The sequence below is a fragment of the Leopardus geoffroyi genome, chromosome B3 (assembly GCF_018350155.1).
Source record: "Leopardus geoffroyi isolate Oge1 chromosome B3, O.geoffroyi_Oge1_pat1.0, whole genome shotgun sequence".
Lineage (NCBI taxonomy): Eukaryota > Metazoa > Chordata > Mammalia > Carnivora > Felidae > Leopardus > Leopardus geoffroyi.
In genome coordinates, this window is record NC_059337.1 from 72,965,943 (window position 1) to 72,977,794 (window position 11,852).

General features: G+C 42.0%; 1 long non-coding RNA gene across 1 annotated transcript; it reads left to right on the plus strand.

Moving 5' to 3' along the window:
- The first annotated feature begins 9,924 nt into the window (after positions 1–9,924).
- Positions 9,925–11,635, plus strand: LOC123583366. Its single transcript, XR_006704836.1, has 2 exons — positions 9,925–10,291; positions 10,465–11,635. It is a non-coding gene; the product is annotated as an uncharacterized LOC123583366 (long non-coding RNA).
- The last annotated feature ends 217 nt before the right edge of the window (positions 11,636–11,852 follow it).

The following is an 11,852-nucleotide window of genomic DNA, read 5'->3' on the forward strand; positions in this document are numbered from 1 at the left end:
ACTCTCATCAGATTATAATGCTAAGAAATTCATTCAAGCCTAAATAGGAGCAGGAAAAAGACAGGCACAAAAACCTTGACACAATTTGTTACCATATTTGACCCCCAGAGGGTGATATTGTGTAAACTGGAAGAGACTCTTCTAAAAAAAAAAAAAAAAAAAAATTCTACCTCACTTCTGTGAGCTTCTTTACCTTACAGCTCACAGAGGCACACATTCTGAGTAGGCCAGGCACCAGGAGCAGTCATTGTCAAGGAAGCGTCTCTTACTAACTATCTCTAGAACTTAGCCTTTGAACGGGGATTTCTGGAAACTCAAATTTTCCTTGTTACAAAGACCCAGCGCAATCCGGCAGGCTTCTTCCTGCTCCTCAGGGGAAATCTTCCAGAACACAGCCGTCAGCTTCCTCCCCGCCTAGCTATGTGCTCAGTGACCATCCTGCTGTTTGGAATGCTCTTCACAGTGAGTAAGTAACACTGTATTTTACGCTCCTGCCTCCACGTCAGAAACACTGTTCTGACTGGAATCTGCAGGGAGACACTGTCTCATTTTAAGTACGTCTGTCCTGGTCTCACTGACTCAGCATTGATGTTTCAGGAGGAACGGGAGCCCAGTCAGTGACTTAGCCTGAGGCCCAGGTGTTGGTCTCTGAAGGAGCCCGTCTGGAGCTGAAGTGCAACTACTCCTCTAGTGGAACGACTTATGTCTTCTGGTACGTGCAGTACCCCAACCAAGGACTCCAGCTTCTCCTCAAGTACATATCGGGGGACACCCTGGTTAAAGGCCTCAACGGTTTCGAGGCTGAATTTAGGAGGAATGAAAACTCCTTCCACCTGAGGAAATCCCCAGCCTTTGGCAGCGACGCGGCCGAGTACTTCTGTGCTGTGAGTGACACGGTGCCTGGGACTGCAGGGGGACCTGAACACAAACTTCCTGAGACACCGCAGTCTTCAGAGACTCAAGGACACAGTCTGACTTGTTTTTAGCAAGGTCTGTCATTTGATGGAAGTGAGCAAATGGAGGAAGAGACCTCTGGGGGGTGCTTGGCTGCTGGCTCCTGAGGATAAATAGGAACTTCACCGTGTATCTTCTTTTACTACTGTGTCATGTAGACAAGTCCTGGACCAGAGACACTTGTATGGATATTCTCCTGCCATTTGGGGATATTGCATTCTAGAGGGTCCGGATTCCACTTTAATGTGACCAATACTGACCTTCTAATCTTTCACTTTCTGAACTCACCTCCAACATGCTCCCCACACCATCTTTTGCTTTTTTTACTTTCTAACAGCTCCATTCTTTCAGTCTCTGGTCATAACTCAAGAGTTCTTTTTGATTCTTATTTGTTCTCTCACTGTTGACATCTAAGCCACCAAAAACCCCAGGTGGCCCTATCTTTAAAATTGATCCATAATCTGACCACTGCTACCATCTTCACTATACCTCCCTGGTCAAGCCCCCTCATCTCTCAGATGAATGACCCTGAGAGCCTTCTAAGGGTCCCTTGGCTTGTCCTCCTTCTTCTTCTTCTTCTTCTTCTTCTTCTTCTTCTCCTATTTTTTTTTAAGAGCTGGGTCAGCCAATCAGCTTTTTAAAAAAATGTTTATTGGGGCACCTGGGTGGCTCAGTCGGTTGAGCGTCCGACTTTGGCTCAGGTCACGATCTTGCGGTCCGTGAGTTCGAGCCCCGCGTCAGGCTCTGGCTGATGGCCCAGAGCCTGGAGCCTGCTTCCGATTCTGTGTCTCCCTCTCTCTCTGCCCCTCCCCTGTTCACACTCTGTCTCTCTCTGTCTCAAAAATAAATAAATGTTAAAAAAAAAAATTTTTTTTTAAAAATAAAAAAATAAAAAAAAAAAAAAATGTTTATTTATTTATTTTTGGGAGAGAGAGCGGTAGAGAGGGGGCCGGGGAGGGGCAGAGAGAGAGGAAGACAGAATCCCAAGCAGGTTCTGCACTCTCAGTGCAGAGTGTGTTGCAGGGCTCAAACTCACGAACCTCGAGATCGTGACTGAGCCAAAATCAAGAATCAGGTGCTTAACTGAACCACTCAGGCGCCCCTACAGTTCCTTGTTAATACAGCAGTGTCTTCCTCACTTTGGGCTGCTGTATCAAGTACCGTTAACCAGGTGGCTTACAAACAACAGAAATTTATTTCTCACAGTCTTCAAGGCTGGAAGTCTGAGATCAGAGTGCCGGCATGGCTGGGTTCTGGGGAGTATTCCTTCCCAGACTGCAGACTGCCACCTTCTCGGTGCATCTTCATGTGGCAGAGAGCAGAGAAGAGCAAGCTCTGTCAGGACTCCTGTAAGGTCACTAATCCCATTCAGGGCTCCACTCTCATGACCTCACCTAATCCTAATGACCTCTCCAGAGCTCCACCTCCTACAATCATCACATTAGGGGGTGGAGTTTCAACAAATGAATTTTGGAGGGCACACATTCAGTCCATGACAAGCAGCCCATGTGATTCTTTAAAACATAGGTCAGGGGTGCGCGGGTGGCTCGGTTAAGCATCAGACTATGGCTCAGGTCATGATCTTGCACTCCGTGAGTTCGAACCCCGTGTCTGGCTTTGCACTGACAGCTCGGAGCCTGGAGTCTGCTTCGGATTCTGTGTCTCCCTCTCTCTCTGCCCCTCCCTGACTCACACTCTGTTTTTCTCTCTCAAAAATAAAGAACATTAAAAAACATCTAAAAATAAAAAAAAAAATAAAAAACAAACAAACAAGAGCAACACAGGTCAGATCATGTCACATAAATGCTTTCAGTAGTTTCCCATTTTTCTCAAAGTCCTTACAATGGCCTATAGACTCTACATGATCTTCTCCTGTTACCTTTTTAAAATGCTAAGGGGGAAAAATTAGTTTTCAATCCTGAAAACCACAGCCAATGAAAATTCCCTACTGAGATTATGGTAAAATAAAGAGTTTCTCCAGTGAAGGAAAACAGAATACACTGTTAAGTGGACCTACCTTAAAAGAAATCCTGAAGAAAGTTCTTCAGACTGAAAAGAAATGATACCAGAGGAAAATCTGGAACTTTAAGAATGAAGTAAGAACAATGGAAATAGTAAAAGTCTGGTCATATGTAAGAAATGAATTTTCTTTTCTTATTTAAGACATGTATAGCTACTGAAATCAAATGATTATAACATTGATGGTGGGGCTGTCAAAGTCTTGGGGTGTCTGGGTGGCCCAGTCAGTTGAGCATCCGACTTCAGCTCACGTCATGATCTCACGGTTTGTGAGCTCGAGCCATGCATCGGGCTCTGTGCTGAAGGCTCAGAGCCTGAAGCCTGCTTCGGATTCTGTGTCTCCCTCTCTCTCTGCCCCTCCCCCACTAATGCTCTGTCTCTGTCTCAGAAATAAATAAACATTAAAAAAATTTTTTTTTAAAGTCTGAAATGGAAGACATCCAACAGCTATAAAATGAAGGGGGGGGGCGTAAAATAACCTATACAATCATAACATTTCTATATTTTGCTTAAAGCACTGAAATAACTCTACACAGACTGGGAAAGGTGAGGCAGTAGGCACGCTACAGTCCTTAGAAAGCATACTACATAACATACTACAAAAAGAAAGAGCAAATAGATGATAGAATACTGAGAAACAAAATCAGAGTATGCAAACAGAACATGAACAATAAAATGATGGACCTAAATCTAATCACATCAATAATTATGTTAAATACAAATAGTTTAAATACACAAATTTAAAGAAATTTAAAGACAGACACTGTCAGTGTGGATTTTTTTTGACTCACCTATGTACTGTCTCATGAAACCCATGTTAAATATAATGACATGGATTAAAAATAAAAGTATGGGAGAAGACATCCAGGCAAACACTAATATGGAAAGGCTATATTAATGTCAGACAATTTAAACTTCAGAAAAAGAAATATTACAGAAATAAAGAGGTATATTCCATACGTATAAAAGTTCAGCTTACTAAGAAGACATAACAGTGTTAACATATATGCATCTAACTTCAGAATGCTGGAAGCTAAAACTATTAGAACTGAAAGAAAAAAATAGACACATCTACAATTACACTTGGAGACCTTTACCCTTTGTGCTCAATAAGTAACAGAATCCATCGTCAGAAATCAACAAGATTACAGTAGACTTTCCCAACACTATCTACCAATTTGACCTTATTGATACATATTTACAGAACACTTCACTAAGCGATGACAGAAAACACATGAAGCATGCTTAGAATAAAGAACTTTATTCTTTCATCTTTTAAAGAATTACCAGTTATGACGATCTGCCACAAAACGAATGCTGTATACACACGATGGACTATACTAGAACACTATAAGGTAACCCACATATGTGGGGGGGGGGTTGTGTGTGTGTGTGTGCGTGTATATATATATATATATACACGCACACACACACACATACATAAATATAATTTGCCATTATTTTGCTGTATTCATTTATATTTTATTTCCCTTTGCATGTTTCTCCTTCCTGCTCACTTGTGTTTGAGCAAGTGGTATATCTGTGCTTCGACATGTAAGTGATGATGTCTGGCAAGCAAGCTATATTTGCTGACAGAATCTTCTGGCTTGTTTGGAAAATCCTAAATTTATTCAAGAATGTATAGGGTTTATGGAAAGTGGTAGAGGTTGATGAGAGGGTTTGTGGTGGGAAATAAGAAGCAAAAAGTGGCCAGGAGAGAAGAGCAGGGTCTGCAGGTCCCAGAGCAATAGGGGGGTGGGGGGTGGGGGGGGGTGGTCAGGTCATTGTTTCTTGACAATTCTCTTAGAATTAGTGAGATCCAGAGTGGGAAGGCTATTTGGTGACTTTAGGAAGAGTTCTCAGCCTTGAGACAGATTCTCAGGTTCCTGTAAACCTGAAAGGAGAAGACTTCTACTTGGAATACCCACCTAACAGAAATAGTCTATTGTATATTGGATAGTATTTAAAAAGAAATTTTTTTTTTAAGTAAGCCCCACGCTCAGCTCAGAGCCCAACATGGGGCTTGAACTCACGACCCTGCAAGTAAGACCTGAGCTCAGATCAAGAGTTGGATGCTTATCTGACTGAGCCACCCAGGCACCCCTGGATAATATTTTTAATATTTATGAATCCTCCCTGAAAGGGTCATGTTTCCACGCACAGACCAGAGGGACATTGTTTACAGTTTGTGTAAATAATTCTTGGCAAAGAGTGGAGGTGGTCTCTGTCTTCATAACCACACACATAATTCTATTTCTTGAAGTCTAAGATCTCAACAGTTCTGAACTTCAAGCACCTTAGGTTCGGATGCTTGGCCAGGATGGGTGGAGAAGCTTAGATCTTATGGCTTCCCCTTGGATGTGGGCACTGAAGCTGTCAAAGACTTTCCCAATAGGCTAAGGGATGTAGTAGAGTCACCCTTGTTTGGGGTTATCCAGGGTTCTCTGCAAGAATGGTAGAAAAAGTGTGTAAACTCTATAGCAAGATTAAATTTGTATGTCTTATGGTGTCTTGCCAATCAACAAGAAGAGTTCTTGATCCCTGCATGTCAAAGTGGGGAGAAACACTAAAGTTGCTATTCCTGTTACTGTGTACGCTTTAACGGGGATAAACAGAACCCCAGGAAGGATTGCCAAGATCCTGTTTGTAACAAATTTAAATTGGAGTGAAAAAGAAGAGAGAAACCAAGAGTTACCCTTACCACTAAGGAGATTCGGGGCTTCAGGAACATTTCAGTTTCACCAATTAACCTCTGTGTTTTGTATTCTTTGGGCACCTGCAGCTGGTCCCCAGTCCTGCTGCTGGGGTTGTGACACCTAGCGTCAAGGCAGCAAAGTTGTCCTCAACAGGTGTTTTGGAAAAGCAACCCCAGTGAATCAAATATTTTTAGTAGTCTGAAAAAACTATCTCAAAATGCAAATATATACATTTGATAATATAGCTATGACTTAATATGGGCTTTGCCAACTTCTCTTCCTCTGTATCAGCTGAGGAAGTCAGTAACTCGGTCCATCCTCTTATTTTTTGACGTTATATAATGTGACACTCTAAGCCACTCAGGCCTACACACTGAAGTATAACAATGGCTTTTCATAGAGTTCTATCTCCCCAATGTTAGTTATATTAACTTATTTCCCACCCTTGCATAACTGGGGCCTGCAATGTGAGTACTTTATTTTTGTTCTAGTTTCTTCCATATCTTCCACGGACATTTCCTTCTTTGTCCTATCTCACCGTTCCCTTTTCTGCCTCTCTCGGTGCCCTAAAAGGAGCTGGCAAGAGAGAACTGACTTTTGGCTCTTGTCTATCCATCCCTATTCTGTGATCTTAGACAGGCTTCTTCCTCTATTCTGAAAGGACAATTTCACCTACTCGGCCTCTCACAGGGCCGTTCTAAAACACCTTCTAGAATAAAGATGTCCATTTATCAAATAAGAAACTAATAAAGACTAACATAAATGATGGGCTGAGCCTCACTGTGCCGCTGAAGTAAAATGTACACTGGCTGTTTTGTAAGTGGATCGAATACTAAGTTGCAAACTGGCCAGGGGTTTGAATTGCTCACAACGTACAGTTACTCGTATGAAACAGAGTTAGAGAGAGTTGGGTTTTTTTTTTTTTTTAATGTTTTATTATTGTATCTTTGAGAGAGAGACAGACAGAGCATGAATGGGGGAGGGGCAGAGAGAGGGAGACACAGAATCAGAAGCAGGCTCCAGGCTCTGAGCTGTCAGCACAGAACCCGATGTGGGGCTTGAACTCATGAGCTGTGAGATCATGACCCAAGCCGAAGTCAGACGCTCAACTGACTAGGCCACCCCGATGCCCCTAGGGGGAGCTGTTTTGATGACTTAACTAGGAACACAGGCCAGTTAATTAATTTATAGCACCTGTGAGCATCCAAAGGCACTAAACCCTAGATTACAAAATTAAGCTCTAGCTCTTTGCACAGTAGCCATCTTCCAAAGAATTGTATAAAGCTACTAGTTGACTTGAATAAATTGAGTACAATATGAGATATTTTTCTTGGAAAGAGAAGATGCAATCTCAGCTGTGGATAGAACAGGTTTCCCTCGGCAGAGATTTAGGAGATAAAAACACAAGATACCTCCGGCATCCATGTTGCAGACTTAAGTTAAGGGAATAAAGATATCTCAGGGGTTGAGTTGAGGAAGGAAGGCAAGGAAATGAATATCCACAGCTGCGGTAAGAGGAAATATGTATTTGAATATTCATAACGCTCAAGGTAGTTTCAATAGATAAGTATATGTATTTCTTCTTGAATCCACCACCTCGCTTGGATGCATATTTATTCTCAATGATCTAGGATGGTTACCATACCACTTTTGCATCAGACTTGTTCAAACTTTGATGAGGTGGGGATCTTGTTAAACTACAGATTATGATTCGGTAAGACCTGTAAATCTGCATTTCTAACAAACTCCCACGTGCTGCTGCTGGTCTGCTGATCCCCCGCCCCCCTTGGCAAGGTTTACACCGCCCGAGAGGCAGTATTCTAAGCTGGTCAGGTTTGTGCATTCATCAGGTGCACTGCCTAGCTTTGAAGCCGGACTCTGCTCTATGATCCTGGGAGCTTCATTAACGTCTGTACCTCCATTTGCTCCTCAGGAAAAATAAGAATAATGTTAGCTACCTCCCAGAGTTGATAGGATGAAATGAGTTGATTTATGTAAAGTGTTTAGAGGAGTCGATAACTGCTAGTTGTATGCATAGTTTATCAAGTTTACCAAATCAAAAATACCTACGTTTTGGCCCAACTAGATACTTTGTATACCGGTTTATTAAAAAGGTTAAAGGTGACTAATTGGATCTTGTGTGCTTGTCCTACCTCTTCACACAACCCTTGTCACAGGCCAGGACATTCACACGGGATGGGTGATTTCCCTTAGGATGATTGTGGCTAACGATGGTGACATGCTCTTGGATGTTTCTGGATAAGGACCCCGCTAGACCTTTTTGCTCAGTCCTGTTGAGGAGGAATTGGAGGAATAGAGATGAGCTTCAGGGAATCATAAAAATAGGTTGATTGAAACACCGTCTGATTTATGTACATAATCTCAGTGTATCCGCAAGACATACCCATAAAATAAGTAGTGGAAGCCCTGCTCTACTGAATAGGAAGCTATTACATGAGTGAGTGAAGTAAATTGATGTGACCTCACTGGTAATTGGCAATGATGCCTTACTAATCTAAATATGTCTGACTCCAGCACCAAATCATTTACTCAGAAGTTATCCCTCCTCCACCAAAATACATATTTTTAAAGTCGGCTTTATGCCCAGCTTGAAATTGATTTTGGCTCTCAAGATAAATAAATAAACTTAAAAAAAAAAACCCGTCGTCTCTTGAGTATTGGCATTTCGAGCAATGCGCAGCTGATGTTGAGGCTCAGTAACAATTATACACTGAGAGAAATCATTGTGTTGTTTGAGCATAACTGGTTTTTATTTTCTTTTTAATGTATGATTACAAACAGTTCCCTTTATAGAATGGGCACACTGAGGAAAGAAACATTTCTCCAACAACTGGCGAAAGTTGATGGTGATCCCATTTGACCTCAGAATCTGAAGAGCTAAATAGTAACTTAATTCTGTCAGATATTGTGAATAGTGTAGCTCATGACAAAAGGGTGATATAGTACCTAAAACTCAGTAGTACATTATGGAGCATAAGATGGCAGAGAAGGCCCAAAAACATTCACCTGGAGAGCCATCATGCTGAACCAAATCTCATTACACTCGGATGTAGTCACATGGCCAACACTGATTATCTTTACTAATGGCTATGAACAGTAGCTAAAGCAATCATGAGGCCATTTACCCAAGACTTTATGACATTTGAATACACAATACACCCACATCACAATATCTGTATACTTGAAGCACTATATTAATGCACACACACACACACACACACACACACACACACACACACACACACACTCACACATTGATTCAATAATTTGTTAGCCATGTATTGACATTTTTCTGCCTAGTAATTGCTAGGGCCACAAGAGTGAAAATGGTGCAATCTTTCTGTCAAGGAACTTGTAGGTGAATCCAACAATCACAACACAACATGTTGAAGACTTTGAGAGTCATGAATCAGAGACCTAATGGCAGAGTAATGCGATAGATATCAGGAAAGTATTCTTAATTAAAGAATATCAACAGGGTTATTCATCTTCATTTGGTAAAAATAGTTTCATGTCTGGGTGCTTACCCATGCCATATGACCCAGAAAATATACCACAGTTTCACACACAAACACAACATACATATTACACCTACAAATGCAGTTTACAGACACAGTTCTGCTCCACATGCTTGCTGAGGATACCAGAAGTTATAAGGTAGTATTTCCTTTATCTTCTGTTATTCTGTCTCAAAATGATAAATTTTTATTTTTTTATTATTTTTTAATGATTTTTAAATGTTATTTACTTATTTTTAGAGAGAGAGAGAGAGAGAGAGAAAGCACAAGCAGGGGAGAGGCAGAGAGAGAGGGAGAGAGAGGGAGAGAGAATCCTGAGCAGGCTTCCTGCCCCTCCTTGCACACAGAGCCAGACATGGGGCTCAAACTCATGAACCGAGAGACCATGACCTGAGGTGAAACTAAGAGACGCTTAACCGACTGAAACACCCAGGTACGCCTCAAAATGATAAATGTTTTTAAATTTTTTTAATGCTTATTTATTTTGAGAAAGAAACAGGGGCGGGGCAGAGAGAGAGGGAGACACAGAATCCTAAACAGGCTCCAGGCTCTGAGCTGTCAGCAGAGAGCCTGACACAGGGCTGGAACTCATGAACAGTGAGATCATGACCTGAGATAAAGTTGGATGTTTAACCGACTGAGCCATCCAGGCACCCCAAAATGATCAATTTTTAAAAGGATGTATTTTCTATTTCTGAGAAAGGTCATTAGTCTCTACTTATATCTTGGTATTTGTGCATACCAAATGAAACTAGGAGAAATAAAAGCATTACTGAAAGTAAATCACTTTCCTATCTCTCCACAGGAGGGTACTGTCTCAAAAGGCAAAATCCTTCAAAGCAGAGTGTGAGGCTGGAGGAAGGGGAGGGTAGAGAGTGAATGATTCAATTGGCTGCCACACAGAGATCTCTGCCTTTTTACCCAGATCCAAGTGGGTGGGAAGTGTTACTCTAGTTCAAAAAAGCCTCTTTCAGGAGGGTATCTTTCAAGGGCAGCTAAAGTCAGTGACCAGGGCCATCCTGTGACAGGAAGAAAAGATGCTCCTGAAATTCTCAGTGCTGATCCTTTGGATTCAACTGGCATGTGAGTTTGAGAAGTTTCCAATTACCTTAACTGGAAATCCAAGGGAAAATTAAAAGAAAAAAGGGAGAGGGTGAGGGAAGGAGCAGGTGGGGAAGAGGGAAGAAAAGTCATGTCAGGCTGGGAAAGAGTCCCCAGTTCCCTTCCCCAGTGCCCACTGCTTTGGTTTTCAACAGGGCAGAGCACCCAGCAACTGGAGCAGAGTCCTCGCTTTCTAAGCATCCAGGAGGGAGAAAACTTTACTGCGTATTGCAACTCCACAAGCACGTTTACCAGCTTTCAGTGGTACAGACAGAAGCCTGGGGAAGGTCCAGTCCATTTGATGACATTATCTAGGAGAGGAGAAATAAAGAAGCAGAAGAGTCTAGTAGCTCAGTTTGGTGAGGCAAGAAAAGACAGCTCCCTGTTCATCATTGCCGCCCAGGCTGAAGATGCTGCCATCTACACCTGTGCAGGGGCACAGTGCTCCCATGGCACCTGGACGCCTGTACCCAAGCCCTACTGCAGGCTCTGTCACACTGCTGCTGAGTCCCCCACCCCCCTACCCAGCCCTTCCTCCCACATTTCCTAACATGAACAGTGGTAACAATCTCAGGCTCTCATGGAACCATCTCCACTACCTTTCCAGATATTTCCCACATACACTAAAGAACAAGATTCCTCTGTCGTGGGATCACCTTCTAGAAATGCATCTCACTATCTGAACCAGTAAAAATATGGGTCTACAGCTCCCTGGGGTGGGCAGTGGGGAGAAAAGAAAGGAGTCGATAGAGAAGAAAAATGAAGATAATGGTCAGAGTGCATTGTAGTTCCAATGAGTCATTCTGTTTTCCTAAAGACCACAGCCAGGAATGGTTAGTCCAAGGGGGCAGAAATGAATGATTTTGCAGCTTTATTCTAGTAGAGTTGATGAAACTGGAGTGAAAGTCAGAAGTATAGTGAAAAAAAAAATAATTAGAGGAAAGTTGGTACTTTTTTAGCAGAAAAAAAAATGCCTACTGTGTACTCCAGTAACATCCCAACTGTGATTCCAAAGCAACCTCTCCATTTGGTGGTTCTGAACTACTTACACATTAGCTACAATTGCCTGTATTTACACAGGATTTGCTTGGTGATTATTAGACTTTGAGTGGTAGATATCAATAACTTCAAGTTTTCAAGGCTGAAGAAGATAGGATTTTTTTTGGTTTCCAAAAGAAATTTTATTTGAGTGTAGTTCACACAATGTTACATTACTTACAGGTGCACAACATAGTGTTTCTACAAGTTTATACATTATGCTGTGCTCATGGCGAGTATAACCACCATCTGTTACTATGCAATGCCATTAAAATATCATTGACCATATTCTCTATGCTATGCCTTTTATTCCCATAAAATATGCTGTGCCATACTCATCCCATAAGTAGAGGCTTGTACCTCCCACCTCTTTTCCCCCAGTTTGCCTCCCCTATCCCCTCCCCTCTGGAAACCACCAGTTTATTCCAAAGAAGCTAGTTGACAGTTCCCTCCACCTGGTAAGTCTTCCACTGGCCTACTTTTATACTTGACAAATTCCTATTGG